Here is a 17,612-nt window from a genome sequence, read left to right on the forward strand (position 1 = left end):
TAAGAATTACTGTACTTAGATGAGGCTCAGGCAAAACCCTTTTGTGAAGGGAAACTGCTCAGAGAGAAGCCTTAGAAGGGTGCCTTTGGCTATCTCGCCTTTCTTCCTACCTGGATTGGGAGCCCACCCTGGAGGGGATTGTGATAATATCAGGGAAGGAGGGTAGGGTGTCTGGGAGTGTAGCCAGCAGCTAGGATGTTCACTAGGTAAAGTGGTGAGATCTACAAGGAAATTCTGATCCCGGGTTGGAATACTTGTGTCCTAGAACTCAGCTTCTGGAAATAAGACACTCTCTTCTCGTGCAACCCCTGACTGCAGTGTTTTTATTCTTTCAAGGGAACAGTAAATACTTGATCACTTTGCCTGAAACTTTGCCTGGATGGTCCCAAATTTTGAATTCCAGAGATAATTAAAACATTACTAATACAGTAGTATTACGTGAGTCACTGAGAACAAAGGTTAAGAGGGATGGAGATTCCTTATTTTCCAAACCTATTTAAACAGAAGCCAGAATTCATACCCAGTTCATCTCAACAAACTTTCATCAAGACCCCACTCCCCTTCACCCAGGCAAGCACTGTGGTAGGCATCATTGCTCACCCACTGTGGGTTTTGTTTTACATCTGCACAAAGGTGGACACAGTTAAAATGGCCAGATCCTCATTTTTGGTGGATTTACGAATCTGAGTCATCAAACCATGTAGCCTTGGGGCCATAAAGTTTTCCTGAATTCAGAGTTTCAAGGTTAAGTACCAAATATTTCTGTACAATTACCCATTACAAATTCAGGTTTGAAAAACAATGCTTGGATAATCCTTTTGCTTTCTCAGCTGCTTTTGGCAGAGAATACTTGTATATTCACAGGCCTTGTGCAATATAATGTGCGCTTCTTTGGAAAGAAAGAACCATAAAATACTGTAAAAGTTATAAATAGGTTCCACAAGCTTGTCATCTCCAAATTAGTACATATGGATGGCCCTGAAGTTTTGGTTCCCACTCCATGGCAAGATCAATATTATTTTATTACTTACAGTAAAGTATTGTCCACTTTGTTCAAAATCTTTATCTGACTGTAAAGGCCAGAACCAAACTCACAAATTTCACATTCATGTATAACTATCTTCTCTTTTCCCCTTCCCTCTTACATTAATCACGGAAATCAACTTCAGGCTCACAGCCTTTTAGAATAACTTTGAAAAAAGAGAGTAATGTTTCATGAAGATTGAGAAGCACTTTTCTGGCTTATTGAGTCTCCTACCCCAGAGATAATATTGCTTTGGACAATAAGCCACCTGAGAGCCGGGTGACACTCTTAGGTGTCACTGGATCTCCTGCTGTCATTAAAACCCTTCAGAGGGTTCTACGTATAGTTGGCACTAAAGAAATATTTACTGAAAAAATTAATGTTTTAAAGATACTTACCTTCAAGCTTGATGGGAAGAAATATATACTTTTTTTTTTTTTTTTTTTTTGGAGACGGAGCCTTGCTCTGTCTCCCAGGCTGGAGTGCAGTGGCAGGATCTCCACTCACTGCAAGCTCCGCCTCGCAGGTTCACGCCATTCTCCTGCCTCAGCCTCCTGAGTAGCTGGGACTACAGGTGCCTGCCACCACACCCGGCTAATTTTTTGTATTTTTAGTGGAGATGGGGGTTTCACCGTGTTAGCCAGGATGGTCTCGATCTCCTGACCTCGTGATCCGCCCGCCTCGGCCTCCCAGAGTGCTGGGATTACAGGCGTGAGCCACTGCGCCTGGCCCAGGAAGAAATACATTTTGATTAGAACTGATGACCTATAAAGTGGGCCCCCCCCCCTTTTTTTTTTTTTTAGGCTGGGCACTTTTTTTTTTTTTTTTTAAACAAAAATATAGCTTCAGTGAAGTCTTCTGTTTTGGTTGTTTGGAAACATTTTATCTTCTTTTGAGTATCTGTGTGAGCATTTTGATGTAAAACCAACAGGTTTTCTGGTCTTTTGAGAAGTCCCATCATCAGCCGTATTTCTGTTTCTTTGGGCGGGTTGCTCATTCTCTTAGTAACAGATAACAAATGTGTGTGATAGGTTATGCCGCTATTTTAGTGTGCAGAAGAATTGGCAGTCAAAAACCGAGTCAGTTCAGCTCAGACCCACCTCTGGGGAAATTCTATTCATGCTGCATTAAACCACAGCTAAGCTGGTAAATAAAGTGAAATGGAAATTTGTGCCTGTTATTCAGTCATTAGAGTCATAATGCCTCTTTTACACTGAAAATTTGAAAAACAGAGAGCAAAGTAGGATTATTTGAGGGACAGGCAAGGGCAAAAATCAAAGTGTCGAGGGACAAAACCATTCATTGCCAGCGTCAGCGTGCCAACAATTTCACCCTGCCTGTGTAGAAGTAGCTTTAAGTGTATGCACACTTTAATTTCTATTATGTAAACCCGAAAGGCAAGAAAGAGAATGCAAACATTTTAAACCCACTGTGTGCTTGTTCACATTTTAAACTCAGGGTGTCCTTTGGTTTTAAGTCTTTAAACAGTGAGCTTCTGAGCTGCCAGGTTATTTTTAGGAAACTGATGATACTCTCCAAATGTATTGAATGACCTCTCTCTGGATGACAAATACATTCTAATGCTGTTGCTTGTGGGCTGGGCAGAGGGCACCGGGTGATGGAAATAGTCCTGGATCTCAAGACAGGAGACCTAGAGTCTAGTCCAGGCAGTTATTAACCAGCTCCAAGACCTTGTTTGGTTTACTTCATTAAAAAGGACAAATGTGGTTAGAAAAAGTACTCATGATCTTATCCTAGAACGGAGGATGCTAGCGTGACCCTTTATTTAAAGATGTCTATAGAGGGTGACCTCGGATTTCGAAGATGGCTTAATATTAATACTTGAGTGTTGCTTATTAACTTTTTAATTTAAGCAATTTGAGATCATTTTGTAAGATTGATATTTTCTCTGATAAGAAAGGAAAGGCATATTCATGATAGAAAATTATGAAAACATAAAGATATACAAAGAAGAAAATAAAAATTACCCACAATTCTTTCCACTCCTTAAAATAACTGTTGACATTTTAGAGTATCTAATTCCAGGCTTTTCTTATACATAAATATATACACGTAAGTGTTACAAACATAAAGTACAGCTTTTATTAGCTTTTTTTAAAAAAAACTACTAGTATACTGTATAGTGAATATTTTTCCTTGTTTTAAATTGTTTCTGCAATTTGAATAGCATTTTAGCATGTCATTGCCCCCAAGTTTATTTATGCAGTCTCTTTTTGTTGGATATTTATGTTATTTCCAACTTTTCCCTATTGTAAAGGGCCTGAAATTAATACCTTTGTAGATATATAGATCTATATATATAGACGTGTGTGTGTGTGTGTGTGTATATATATATATATATATTTATTTATTTTATTTTTTTTAAGACAGAGTTTTGCTCTTGTTGCCCAGGCTGGAGTGCAATCGTGTGATCTCAGCTCACTGCAACCTCCACCTCCTGGGTTCAAGCGATTCTCCTGCTTCAGCCTCCCTAGTAGCAGGGTTTACAGATGCCCGCCACCACGCCCAGCTAATTTTTGTATTTTTAGTAGAGACGGGGTTTCACCATGTTGGCCAGACTGGTTCGAACTCCTGATCTTAGGTGACCCGCTCGCCTTGACCTCCAAAAGTGCTGGGATTACAGGCGTCAGCCACTGCACCTGACCAATAAATTTTTTAAAAAACTTTTATGTTAGGTTCAGGGGTACATGTGTGGCTTTGTTATAGAGGTTAATTGCTTGTCATGGGGAGCTGGTGTGCAGATTATCACCAGGTAATAAGCATAGCATGTGATAGGTAGTTTTCCAGTCCTCTCCCTCCTCCTAGGGAGAAATTGCCACACTGCTATCCACAGCGGTTGAACTAATTTATATTCCCGCCACCATCAAGTTGGCCCCAGTGTCTGTTGCTCCCTTCTTTGTGTCCATGTGTACTCAGTGTTTAGCTCTCACTTATGAGTGAGAACATGCAGTATTTGGTTTTCTGTTCCTGAGTTAATTATTTTGGCATAATGGCCTCCAGCTCCACCCATGTTGCTGCAAAGGACATGATCTCATTCCTTTTTTAAGGCTGTGTAGTATTCCATGGTGTATATGTACCACATTTTCTTTATCCAGTCTACTGTTGATGGGCATTTAGGTTGATTCCGTGTCTTTGCTCTTGTGAATATTGCTGCAGTGAACACGTGTGTGTGTGTGTGTGTCTTTATGGTAGAATGATTTTTATTCCTTTGGGTATGTACCCAATAATGGGATTGCAGGGTCAAATGGTAGTTCTATTTTAAGTTCTTTGAGAAATTGCCAGACTGCCTTCCACAATGGCTGAACTAATTTACATTCCCATCAGCAGTGTATAGGGGTTTCCTTTCCGCTGCAACCTTGCCAGCATCTGTTAAACTTTTTGACTTTTTAATCATAGCCATTCTGACTATTGTAAGATGGTATCACGTTGTGGTTTGGAATTGCATTTCTCTAATTAGTGATGCTGAGTGGTTTTTTTCATATGCTTGTTGGCTGCCTGTAAGTCTTCTTTTGAAAAGTGTCTTTTCCTGTCCTTTGATCGCTTTTTTTTTTTAAGACAGAGTCTTGCTCTGTCACCCAGACTGGAGTGCAGTGGCGTGATCTCGGCTCACTGCAACTTCTGCCTCCTGGGTTCCAGCCATTCTCCCACCTCAGCCTCCCAAGTAGCTGGCATTACAGGCACATGCCACCACACCCAGCTAATTTTTTGTATTTTTAATAGAGACGGGGTTTTGCCATGTTAGCCAGGCTGGTCTGGTAATCCTGACTTCAAGTGACCTGCCCACCTCGGCCTCCCAAAGTGCAGGGACTACAGGTGTAAGCCACTGCGCCTGGCCCTTTGATTACTTTTTAATGGGGGGTTGTTTGGTTTTTGCTTGTTAATTTGTTTAAGTTCCCTACAGATTTTGGATATTAGACCTTTGTTGGACGTATAGTTTGCAAAATTTTTCTCCCACTCTATAGGTTGTCTATTTATTCCATTGATAGTGTCTTTTGCTGTGCAGAAGCTCTTCAGTTTGACTAGATCCCATTTGTCAATTTTCGTTTTTGTCGCAATTGCTTTTGGCATCTTTGTCATGAAGTCCTTGCCAGGGCTTATGTCCAGAAGGGTATTTCCTAGGTTATCTTCCAGGGTTTTTAGGTATTAGGTTTTAGGTTTTACATTTAAGTCTTTGCTGAACTTGTTTATTCATCTTGAATAGATTTTCCTTTATGGTTATGAGGAAGGGGTCCAGTTTCAACCTTTTGCATATGGCTAGCCAGTTATCCCAGCACCATTTATTGAATAGGAAGTCCTTTCCCCATTGTTTTTGTCAACTTTGTCAAAGATCAGATAGTTGTGGATGTGTGTGGCATTCTTTCTGGGCTCTCTATTCTATTGCATTGGTCTATGTGTCTGTTTTTGTACCAGTATCACGTTGTTTTGGTTACTGTAGCCTCGTAGTATAGTTTGAAGTCAAGTAATGTGATGCCTCCAGCTTTGTTCTTTTTGCTTAGCATTGCCTTGGCTATTTGAGCTCTTTTTTTTTGTTGCATATGGATTGTTGCATATGCATGTGAAGAATGTCATTGGTAGTTTGATAGGAATAACATTGAATCTGTACATTACTTTGGGCCGTATGGCCATTTTAACAATATTGATTCTTCCTATCCATGAGCATGGAATGTTTTTCCATTTGTTTGTGTCATGTCTGATTTCTTTGAGCAGTGTTTTGTAAATCTCATTGTAGAGATCTTTCACCTTTCTTATTAGTTGTATTCCTAAGTATTTTATTCATTTTGTGGCTATTGTGAATGGGATTGCATTCTTGATTTGGCTCTCATCTTAATGCTACTGATTTTTGTACACTGATTTTGTATTAATATCTTGAAACTTTGCTGAGGTCGTTTATCACATCTAGGAGCTTTTGGGCAGAGACTATGAGATTTTCTAGGAACAGAATAGATAGATCTTTTGAAGTGACTGTGTTGTCTGGAGTATATACCCTGGGGTTCATTGTCATGTGCCAGGAAAATTTCAGACATGGACACACACAAGGCGGAGGTTTAATAGGCAGAAGAGAAGAGAAGGAGAAACAGCTCGCTCTATAAAGAAAGGGGTCTCCAAGCAGAAAAGACCAGCTGGTGGTGAATGTGCCAGATTTTATAGTCCAGTCTGAGGAGGTTGTGTTTGATTTGAATAGGACTCATAGATTGGTTCCATCAGGTATGATGTTTACATAGTGCATGGGTAATAAGGCTGGTCTCCCACCCTAATCTTATTATGCAAATGGACTTTCTAGTTGATCAGAGCCATCTTATCTACTCCTTACTGTACACGTGGCTGACAAAGAGAAGGGAAGATGGAGCTGCCATCTTTTTTTTTTTTTTTTTTTTTTTGAGAGCGGAGTCTCGCTGTGTCGCCCAGGCTGGAGTACAGTGGCGCGATCTCGGCTCACTGCAAGCTCCGCCTCCCGGGTTCCCGCCATTCTCCCGCCTCAGCCTCCCAGTAGCTGGGACTACAGGCGCCCGCCACTGCGCCCGGCTAGTTTTTTGTATTTTTAGTAGAGACGGGGTTTCACCGTGTTAGCCAGGAGGGTCTCGATCTCCTGACCTCGTGATCCACCCGCCTCGACCTCCCAAAGTGCTGGGATTACAGGCTTGAGCCACCGCGCCCGGCCGGAGCTGCCATCTTGAACATGTCTAGTCCCTGGTTCCTGTTGGCATTCACCTGTGCGAGCTCCCAGCTTGCTTATGTCTACAACTTTTCTTTACAGGCTGCTCTTCGTTAGAAAATGATTTGGGGCTGCTTTTCATTAAAAAGAAAAGCCTCACTGAGGACTCCCATACACTTACTATCTGCCTAAATAATTTCTTCTTAACTTTTGTAGAATTTTTACACAGCCTTGATTGTTTCCTAAGGCAGGCTCCATAAGGGACTTTGTTTTGTTCACTGCTGAACTCCTGATTCCTAGAATGGTGCTTGGCACATAGTCAGGGCTTAAATATTTGTTGAACAAATGAATAAATTTTACAAGTTTATGCAGTAGGTTGAAGGATATGCCCATATTTAGATCTTTTGATGCATATTGCCAAATTGTCCTCCTAAAGGTAGCATCAGCTTTTTTTTCTACCAGCTGCATGTTGATGTCAGTTTTCCAGAATCCTCACTGACACCGCTGTATAAAATAAAACAATATTGGTTGCAGTTGAGAAAAATCCTAACTCGCACTAGCTTAAATAATAAAAGGAATTTATTATCTCCTGATATGGTTTGGATATGTTCCCCCTCCAAATCTCATGTTGAAATGTGATTTCCAATGTTGGAGGTGGAGCCTGGTGGGAGATGATTGGATCATGGAGGCAGAGCCCTCATGAATGGCTTAGCATCATCTCCTTGGTGACCAGTGAGTTCTTGCTCAATTAGTTCATGCCAGATCTAGTTGTTTAAAAGAGTCTGGGACCTCGCCCCTCTCTCTTGCTCCTATTCTTGCCATGTGATACCCTGGCTCCCCTTCACCTTCTGCCATGATTATAAGCTTCCTGAGGCCTCGCCAGGAGCCAGGCAGATGTTGGTGCCATGCCTGTACAGCATAGCAGTTTTTAGTTATTTTTTTTTTAGAAATTATGTAGTCTCAGGTATTTATTTACAGCAATGCAAAAAACAGATTAACACATCTGTTGTAATTGCAAAGTCTAGAGGAAGGGCAGGCTTTAGGTGTGGTTTGAGTGCAAGGGTCATTTGTTAAGACTGTGGCTCTGTTTGCTGAGATCCTTTGGCTTCTCATGGTTGATTTTGCTCCTAAGCCAACTCCCTCAAGGTAGTAAGAGGCCTCCAGCAGCTCCCAGGACCACGAGCTTCCATGAGGGTGGTTGGGGTGGTGGTCAGATGTTCTTTTTGTTCAATTATTAGACAAAAGTCTGATGCTCCTTTGGATTGTATCAATTTATGGTGCCAGCTCACTCTTGAGGCAACCTAAGAGGCCAAGGGAATGTGATAGCTGATTGGCTTGGGACTGGGTTCCATTCTGTTTTGTCATCATGGGATAAATTCCATGGGCACAGGGGTTGAAATTATACTGGTCGACCCATAATGGCCCATCCCTGGAACCGAGGGTGACGTGAACCCTACCAAACCCCGTGGTTGTGAGATTCTGAGTTTTCTGGGAAAGAAGAAATGGTAGAAGAAAAGCTTTGGAAACAATAAAAAGCTACACTAAATATTTGCATTTAATTTTTAAATATATGTATATGTATACATATAAAATCTAGATTTAAAATGCTCTCTTTCTGGTTTTTTCACATGTCTCTGAAACCATTTGTTTTTCTTTTGCAAGCTGCCCTTTAAAAATGTTTTTTTCTTCAATTTGCAAAAATACTTCAAAGAGCTGTTTTGATAGACTCATGGCATGTAACTCAAATATCCAGTCCAATCCCTCATTTTGGAATTGAGAAAACTGAAGCCTAGAGATAAATGGCTTCCAAAAGGTGATGCATCTGGCAAAGGACTCAACTGGGATTCAGATGAGCTTGACTTACCTTTTAAAGCACCGTTTGTTAAATGTAGATGTAACTTAGATATATTCAGTTGCACAAATTTAAATATATAGCTTAGTGTTTTTACGTTGGTGTTCACCATGTAACCACTACCAGATCAAGTTGCAGACCATTCCATCAACCAGAAAATTCTTCTGTGCCCCTTCCCAATGAATAACCACCCTACACACACACACACGCACACACATACCTTCTGTGCCCCTTCCCAATCAATAAGCACCCTATACACACACACACACACACACCCCTTCTGTGCCCCTTCCCAATCAACCACCCTACACACACACACACACCTTCTGTGCCCCTTCCCAATGAATAACCACCCTACACACACACACACACACCTGTGCCCCTTCCCAATGAATAACCACCCTACACACACATACACACACACACATCTGTGCCCCTTCCCAATGAATAACCACCCTACACACACACACACACACACACACACACACACACACACACACACACACACACTGTTCTGACTTCCATCATCATAGGTTAGTTTTTACCTGTTCTTGACTTCCACATAAATGAAATAATATAGTATTTACTCTACTCTGTTTGTCTTTCTTTGCTCAACTCACAATCATAGTTGGGAGATGTTAGCATCTCTTTCTCAGCAATTGAAGGAAATAAGATTAAGCACAGGGAAAAGTCAACCTGCAATGCAGTCTCAATAGAGTCTTCAGCCAGCTCCTATGGAGAGTTTTGAAGCTGGGATGACCCTTGGGAGTGGAGAGAGCCATGCCTTTTTCCTGCTCTCATTCATCAGTCATTGAAGTGGGCCAACACAGGAAGGAGGCATGACCTTGGACAATGCAGCTCTTTTCAGCCAGTTTATTTTCCATATGAGGCTGACAGCAGAAGGCTTCCTGCTGGTAGCTCTTCTAGCACCTGGGAAAAAAGTCCTTCATTCCCAAAGGGGAACCTGGGCAATGCATCATAGTTTCCATCATACATTACTCTTTGTGCCTCTTGGATTTACTTATTCATGTAAGTTATGGGAGCAACTCTTCCAGGGCTCTTGTGCTCCTTTTCTTGAGGGAACTTAGAAATAGAAGGATAGTGGAATAAACTGTAACCTCTACTGCTCCAGGTGGTTTTGGGCCTGCAACTGGTACTCATTCTCACAATCCATTCTAAATTCCTCTCATCCTCAGCTAGCATACCTCCTGGTCTCAGTGATTTGCTTAGTCATGTGTATGTATCAGTCAAGATTCTTCCGAGAAACAGAACCAATAGGACATCTCTTTCTCTCTCTTTCCCTCTTCAGAGAGAAGGGTTGGGGAGGAGACTGATTTATTTTAAGGAATTGACTCATGGAATCAGGAGCTGGCAAGTCTGAAATCTATAGGGGAGGCCAGCAAACAGGAAATTCAGGCAGGATTTCTCCATTGTAATATTGAGGCAGAATTTCTTCTTTTCTGGGAAATCTCAGATTTGCTCTCAAGGCCTTCAACTGATTAGATGATGTCCACCTCTATTATTGAGAATAAGCTCCTTTACTGAAAGTCAACTGATTGTAAATGTGAATCACATCTACAAAATACCTTCAGGGCAACATCTAGACAGGTGTTTGACCAAACAAATGAGCACCATGGCCTAAGCCAAGTTGACACAGAAAATTAACCATCACAGGATGTAACCTAGACCCTAAATCCTGAGACGTATGGACCCCTGCTTGCCATGCCCTTCTCATGATGGAGCTGCTGCACTTCTGCATTCATTGTCAAAATAGGACGAGGGAAGACCAAGAAGCATCCACGTGGATCGTGGGAGTGTCAAATCTATTCCTGCCTCACAGTATAAAGCCGCCCTATGTTCTTCTGATGACTGGGGTCATTACTTCTGTCAGGATGGTGACTCTTGTCTGCTGGTCCCTGGACATAAGGAGCTTGAAGTGCCCAGGTGGCAGTTGTACCTTACAGTTCCATTTGACTCTTGCTGTGTCTCCTGGCAAAAGAATTATCTTTTGGGGACCAGGACCTCTAAACTTACAGAGCCCAGAATTGCAGGTGCTGAAGGCACAAACTGGCTAGAGAGTCACTGGGGGGTGATGGAAGAAGGGGCACTCTTAATTTCACTCATTGGTTCTTAGACCTATGCCTTCCACCTATTGAGAACTGTGGTATACTAAATAATAAATATTTGACCTTTGTCCTTAGTTTGTGGCAAGGAGCTCCTAAAACCCTTGGAATTTACTGTTTTTTGTATGCTAATGAGATAGCCTCAGGATGGGGCTGGTTACCCAAAAAACCAACCACAGTGTGGGAGAGTTAGAACTTTTAGACCCACCCTCCAACCTGGGAGGGGAGAAGGGCTGGAGATTGAATTCAATCACCAATGGCCAATGATTTAATCAATTATGCTTACATAATGAAACCTCCATAAAAACCCCTAAATGACAGGTTCTGGCAGCTTCCAGGTTGGTGAACACACTGTTGTGCTGGGAGGGTGGCACACATGGAGAGGGCGTGGACGTTCTCACTACCCCACCCTGGCCCCTCCATGCTTTGCCCTATTCATATACAAGTGTTTCATTTGCTGGTCTCTGAGTTATATCCTTTATAATAATCTAGTAATCATAAATGAAACACTTTCCTGAGTTCTATGAGTCATTCTCGTGAATTATTGAATCCAAGGGGAACCTCTGAATTTGGAGTCAACTGGGCAGCAGTGTGGGGTGCCTGGGGCTCTTGCTTGAGACTGGTGTCTGAAGTGGGGGCAGTCTTGTGACACTGAGCCCTCAATCTGCGGGGTCTGCACTAACTGTGGGTAGTTAGTGTCAGAATTTAATTAAATTATTGTACACCCAGTTGGTGTCAGAGTTGGAGAGTTGCTTGTTGGTTTTGGAAAAGACATCACACATTTGGTATCAGAAAAAAACGTGGAGCTATAAATCACTGCATAAGGGTCATTGACTGAAAGTATACACCGTGTTCCGTAGGATGATGACTCAGTTTTGCCAGGCATCACCTTTGAGAGCACCAGGAGAGAGAGAGAGAGAGAGAAGGGGGAGAAGCTACATATTTTCAAACAACCAGATCTCGTGAGAGCTTTACCACAATAACAGCAAGGGGGCTGTGTGTTCAACAGACGATTCTGTCCTCGGGCCAGTAGCTTCTGTGTAGTGAGGTATACAGTATGACCAGTAGATTCTATGATCATGTGTTCAATCTCATACTCCCTTCATTATAAAGTGGATCCCTTAGCTTATTGCAATGTTATACGAGGTCCTGTGCTGTTGCCAGTACTGCTCCCTATGGACAGAAAAGGCAAACTCTCTCCCCAAAAAAGATATTTATACTTGTCAAAATCTCTGCTCCTTCCTGAGTAGAAGGAGCCCAATATAGAATATAGTCAACTTGCTACCAAGAGACTGGCTGGTCCGATCAAGGAGTGGGGATTGATTGTGGAACCAGCATTGGCCTTTGCTGCCGGCAAGTTAGTCATCATATCAGCCTTGGTCAGAGCTGTAAGGCTTGTGTGTAACCTCCACCCCTGCTACCATGGTGACTGATATAGTTTGGCTCTGTGTCTCCACCCAAATCTCATGTCAAATTGTAATTCCCAGTGTTGGAGGTTATTGAATTCCCTGGTGGGAGGTGACTGAATCATGGGTTTGGACTTCCCTCTTGCTGTTCCTGTCGTAGAGTTCTCATGACATCTGGTTATTTGAAAGTGTGTAGGACCTCCCCCTTTTCTCTCTCTTTCTCTCCTGCCAGCCATGTAAAAATGTTCTTGCTTCTCCTTCACTTTCTGCCATAATTGTAAGTTTCCTGAGGCCTCCCCAGTCATGCCTCCTGTATAGTCTGTGGAATTGTGAGTCAATTAAACCTCTTTTCTTGGTAAACTACCCAGTCTCAGGTCGTTGTTTATAGCAATTGTGAGAACATACTAATACAGTGACCATGTTTATGTACCCTTTGTGCCAACTTTGGTGTGGCTGATGACAGAAGCTGGCAATATCAACTATTCAAGCTATTTTGGGGCAGTTATATTCTGATTGGCATTAACATGTGCTACAAAGATCTTCACACTTTGTGCCCAGTGTTGTGTATCTATCCTTATGCGTCTTCTCTTGACTTGCTGGTTCCTGATCTTCCAGTCTTTCTTCTTCCCAGTCTCTGACCAGATGACCAAATGATGCCAGCCACCTATCTACATATATTCTTACTTTGCACCACTTATTTTTCTGCACAAAGGTAGATAGCCTGGTGCACTGCCTGAGCTGTACACAATGGGAGGATTTTGCTTCACTGCTATCTTTCAAGGCTGCCTCCGAATGGGGTTGTAGTAGAGATACCATCCGTTTTTGCTTCCCCATGTAATAGGCTGGCCTACTATGAACCAGGCTGCGGCTTCTTCCTTTTCTGGCAGCTGGTTCTAAAGGATTAAGCCACTGGACACCGTGTGCCGAGGGAGAAGTGCCAGTTCCATAGTGGTGGGTGACATAGAGTCTGCAGCAGCTGCGTGGACAGCTTGCTTGTGCCCTCTGGTTCTGCTTGTGCATTTCTGGATGGAACATTTCCACTTTGTGATGAATTGCTGGGCCTGTTCACCTTTAGAACTTGGTAGCTCTGACAGAGTCCAGCTCATGATGTGGAATTACGGTTGCCTGGTCATTTAGTGTCCAGTGGCCAGGCACTCTGTCTCTACCAAAACCCAACAGCGTGCCAAGAGCCTTTTTCTGAAAGGTGTGTTAATATCTGCCCCAATTGGCATCACTGTGCTCTGGAACCCTAGGGTTACAGTATGTTGTAATCCTCTTAGTCCTCTTAGGAGGACTTCCCCTAACCCCCACATAATACCTTTTCCCACCACTGATATCTCTAATGTAATAACACAGGGCCTGTCAGGGTGTATGGCAAGTGACATCCAAGTGACAGGACTGTTTGCATCGCAGCCTGGACTTGATATTGTGTCCTTTCCTGCTTTCAACCCCACTGAAAGTTTGTTGCTTTCATCTTACCTGTTAAATGGGTGGGAGAAATATTCCTAGGCATAGAATATCTGCCTCTATGACCCAAAGAGGCCCATCAGGCATTATGGTTTCTTCTTAGTGGTAGGAGGTGGGAGATGCAATAATTCATCCTTACTTTGGAGGGAATATTTAAAAATTTTACTGTTGTGGCTGGTCCCTGAATATTCATAGGTTTTATGTCCTACCTTCTGAAGCCCATGTGTAATACCAAGGTCTCCACTTCTTCCTCAGCTGGTCCAATTAACATGATGTCATCAATATACTGGATAAATGTGATGTTCTCTTTGGTCATTACTTTGTCAAAAACAATCTTGGGGGGCCTCATTTTCATTTAATTCCCCTTCTGGGAATTTAATTATATGTATGTTACATTATCTTAAATATTATCCCACAAATCCCAGAGGCTGTGTTCCTTTTTTCTTTGGAATTTTTTTCTCTGTTTTTCAAGTTAACTCTTTTTATTTATCTATCTTAAAGTTCACTAATTATTTATTCTGCCATCTCCAATCTGCTATTAAACCAAATGAGCAATTTTAAAATTTCAATTATTATGTTTTTTACAATAGAATTTTCCTGCTTTAAAAGTTTTAATTTCTCTGCCTAGATTTTCTGTCTGTTTACTCATTAAGACCGTATTTGGCCAGGCACAGTGGCTCACGCTTGTAATCCTAGCACTTTGGGAGGCTGAAGCGGGTGGATTGCCTGAGCTCAGGAGTTTGAGACCCAGCCTGGGCAACAAGGTGAAATCCCGTCTCTACTAGAAAATACAAAAAAATTAGCCGGGCGTGGCGGTGTGTTACCACCACCGTCAAGATGATTAATATTTCCACTACCCCAAAAGTTTACCTCGTGCCTCTTAGTAATCCCTTGCTTCCTTAGCCTGTAATCCCAGCTACCCGGGAGGCTGAGGTAGGAGAATTGCTAGAACCCCTGAGGCAGAGGTTGCAGTGAGCAAAGATCACGCCCCTGCACGCCAGCCTGGGAGGCAGAGTGAGATTCCGTCAAAACAAAAACAAAACCATATTTTTCTTGTGTTTTTTGACCATATTTATAAGACTGCTTAGTTATTTTCTGCTAAACCAATATCTGGGCCATCTCAGGGTTGGTTTCTAATAAACTGCTTTTCTTCTCTGATTGTGGCTTACAGTTACTTATTTTTTGCCACGTATAGTAATTTTTTTTTAAATTAAAAATGTTCTTTGGAAAAGTTAAGAGATATGCGGCTTAAAAAAAAAAAGAAACACATACAAAACAAAAATGGCCTTTGACAATTATACATTAGAGATAATTTGGACATTGTTTTGTTTTTCTAAAGAGTGTTGACTTTAGTGCTGTGTGGCAGTTAAGTTACTACCTGAGCTGTATGAGGGTTTGGTTTTACGTTTTGTTTAGACAGAACTGTGGAGATATTTTCCAAGCCTCAATAATTTGGTAAGACTAAACATACAAACTCTCTCTCCCCTGAAGATCTTGTCTGGACATGGTTTTAGGTTTTTTGGGATGGGTCTAGAAAAGAACTTAATCTGTTGAATCCTGGCATGTTAATGAGGTATGGATGAGTTATTGGCTGGACTGAAATTCCAGTGTTCTGCAGCACTTGTTTGTCCTCTTGTATCTTTTTTCCAAAACAGCCACTCTTTGGCAAGTCTCAGGTAGTCTTGCCCTGTATCCCTTAGCCAAGGACTTCTAAGGGGAACCCCCACATATTTCTTCCCAACTCCTGCCTCTTAAGGATCCCTTCTCCCTGGTGCCCTGCCTCACACATTTTAGGCACTTCATCTTCCCCAAACTTCCTGACTCCTCATCTCAGCAAGACCGCCAGGCTCTGCCTAGACTCCAATTCACTGTGCCACGGCCAGGAATCAGTTCCCAAATAGAAAGCGAGGGCAATCAAAATAGTCAGCTCAGAGTTTTTCTTCCTTCAGGAATTTTTGTCTTGTGCGTCCATTGCCAAATGCCTGAACACAGTGACTTCATATATTTTGTCTAGTACTACATTAATAATTTTTTTTTTTTTGAGACGGAGTCTCGCTCTGTCGTCCAGGCTGGAGCGCAGTGGCGCGATCTCCGCTCACCGCAAGCTCCGCCTCCCGGGTTCACGCCATTCTCCTGCCTTAGCCTCCCCAGAAGCTGGGACCACAGGTGCCCGCCACCACGCCCGGCTAATTTTTTTTTTTTTTTTCAGTAGAGACGGGGTTTCACCGTGTTCGCCAGGATGGTCTCGATCTCCTGACCTCGTGATCCGCCCCCCTCGGCCTCCCAAAGCGCTGGGATTACAGGCGTGAGCCACCGCGCCCGGCCAATAATTTTTTTTTTGAGACATAGTCTCCGCTCTGTCTGCCAGGTTGGAATGAGGTGGCCCAATCTCGGCTCACTGCAAGCTCCGCCTCCCGGGATCACGCCATTCTCCTGCCTCAGCCTCCTTAGTAGCTGGGACTACAGGCGCCCGCCACCACGCCGGGCTGATGTTTTGTATTTTTAGTAGAGACGGGATTCCACCCTGTTAGCCAGGATGGTCTCGATCTCATGACCTAGTGATCCGCCCAACTTGGCCTCCCAAAGTGCTGGGATTACAGGCCTGAGCCACCGCACCCGGGCTATGTTAATAATTGTTTGCAGAGAGAGGGCTACTCCATTGCGATTAACTTTCCATAGCAGAAGCAAAAGTTTATATTCTGTAAGTTTATTTCCATAAGTTCGTTTCAAAAATTTTAGAGCTCTGTGGTGATAAAGTTGATTTATAACCAATCATAACCACACACATTTAAAATGTACAGTTTGATGCATTTTGGCATGTAAGTGCACACACACCCCCACATACACATATGAAGTTACCACCACCGTCAAGATGATTAATATTTCCAGTACTCCAAAAGTTACCTCCTGCCTCTTAGTAATCCCTAGCTTCTGTCCCTCCCTATCCCCAGCGACCAGTGATCTGCTTGCTGGCACTATTAGTTTGATTTCTAGAATTTTATGTAAAAGAAATAATAGGGTGTGTCCTTTTTTATTATCTGATTCCTTTCAGCACAATAATTTTGAAATTTACTTATGTTGTGTATATTAATAGTTTATAACTTTTGATTTCTAAGTAGTATTCCCTTGCATGCATGTAGCACAATTTATTTATCCACTCACCTGTCAATGGACTTTTGGGTTGTTTCTAGTTTGGCCTATTCAAAATAAGTCTGCTGGAAACATTTATGTACAGGTCTTAGCATGGACATATGTGTTCATTACTCTTCGATAAACATCTAGGACTGGAATGGCTGTGTCCTAGATGTACTTTAGGTGTACTTTAACTTTTTAGGAAACTGCCAAACTTATGCATCTTATACATTTTGATATGTTGTATTTTCATGGTCGTTCATCATTAAATGTTTTCTGTTTTTCATGTGATTTTTTTTTAACCCATGGTTTATTGAGAAGTATGTTGCTTGATTTTCAAACATTTGGAAATTTTCTAGTTTTCTTTCTATTTTGGGTTTTATTTGATTCCACACAGTGGTGAGAGACATACATACATTGTATGATTTAAATCCCTTGACCATCTGAAATTTGTTTAAACTTATCTATTTCCCAGAGTATGTTCATTTTAATAAACATTTTATGAGCACTTGAAAATGGTACATATCTTACAATTACTATAGCATGTTCTACATTTGTTAATTAGGTCAAATTGTTAATTATTGTCCAAAACATCTATAGCTTTATTGTTTTGTGTGTGTGTGTGCTTATTCTGTCAGTTACTAAGAAAGGTTTGTTAAAATCTCCAATTATTACTATGGATTTGTCTGTGTCTCCTTTTATTCCTGTCAGTTTTTCTTTTATATATATTTTTTCAGACAAGATCTCGCTTTGCCACCCATTGGAGTACAGTGGGGTGAACACTGTTTACTTCAGCCTCAACCTCAGCCCTCCCACATCAGCCCTCCAAGTAGCTGGGACTACAGGAGTGTGCCACCACGCCTGGCTAACTTTTGTATTTTTTTGTAGAGATAAGAGTTTTGCCACATTGCCCAGGCTGGTCTTGAACTCCTGA

Source organism: Rhinopithecus roxellana, chromosome 4 (assembly GCF_007565055.1).
Source record: "Rhinopithecus roxellana isolate Shanxi Qingling chromosome 4, ASM756505v1, whole genome shotgun sequence".
Taxonomy (NCBI): domain Eukaryota; kingdom Metazoa; phylum Chordata; class Mammalia; order Primates; family Cercopithecidae; genus Rhinopithecus; species Rhinopithecus roxellana.